The 586-nt window shown below is 49.7% G+C and overlaps 1 protein-coding gene across 1 annotated transcript in view; it reads right to left on the reverse strand.

Annotated features, from left to right (window-relative positions):
- The window catches only part of LOC131213412 (uncharacterized), a 26,945-nt gene that overhangs the window by 6,068 nt on the left and 20,291 nt on the right, over window positions 1–586 (reverse strand). The window lies entirely within an intron of this gene.

Here is a 586-nt window from a genome sequence, read left to right on the forward strand (position 1 = left end):
CACCTATGGATCTTGTATGTCGAGTCTAGGACACTGTCAAGAGTTGCGTCTGGTGATCTGGAACAGAGGCAGACCACCTATGGATCTTGTATGTCGAGTCTAGGACACTGTCAAGAGTTGAGTCTGGTGATCTGGGACAGGGGCGGACCACCTATGGATTTTGTATGTCGAGTCTGGGACACTGTCAAGAGTTGCGTCTGGTGATCTGGAACAGAGGCAGACCACCTATGGATCTTGTATGTAGAGTCTAGGACACTGTCAAGAGTTGAGTCTAGTGGTTTGGGACAGGGGCAGACCATCTATGGATCTTGTATGTCGAGTCTAGGACACTGTCAAGAGTTGAGTCTGGTGATCTGGGACAGGGGCAGACCACCTATGGATTTTGTATGTCGAGTCTGGGACACTGTCAAGAGTTGCGTCTGGTGATCTGGAACAGAGGCAGACCACCTATGGATCTTGTATGTAGAGTCTAGGACACTGTCAAGAGTTGAGTCTGGTGGTTTGGGACAGAGGCAGACCACCTATGGATCTTGTATGTAGAGTCTAGGACACTGTCAAGAGTTGCGTCTGGTGATCTGGAACAAGG

This window comes from Anopheles bellator, chromosome X (assembly GCF_943735745.2).
Source record: "Anopheles bellator chromosome X, idAnoBellAS_SP24_06.2, whole genome shotgun sequence".
Taxonomy (NCBI): Eukaryota; Metazoa; Arthropoda; class Insecta; order Diptera; family Culicidae; genus Anopheles; species Anopheles bellator.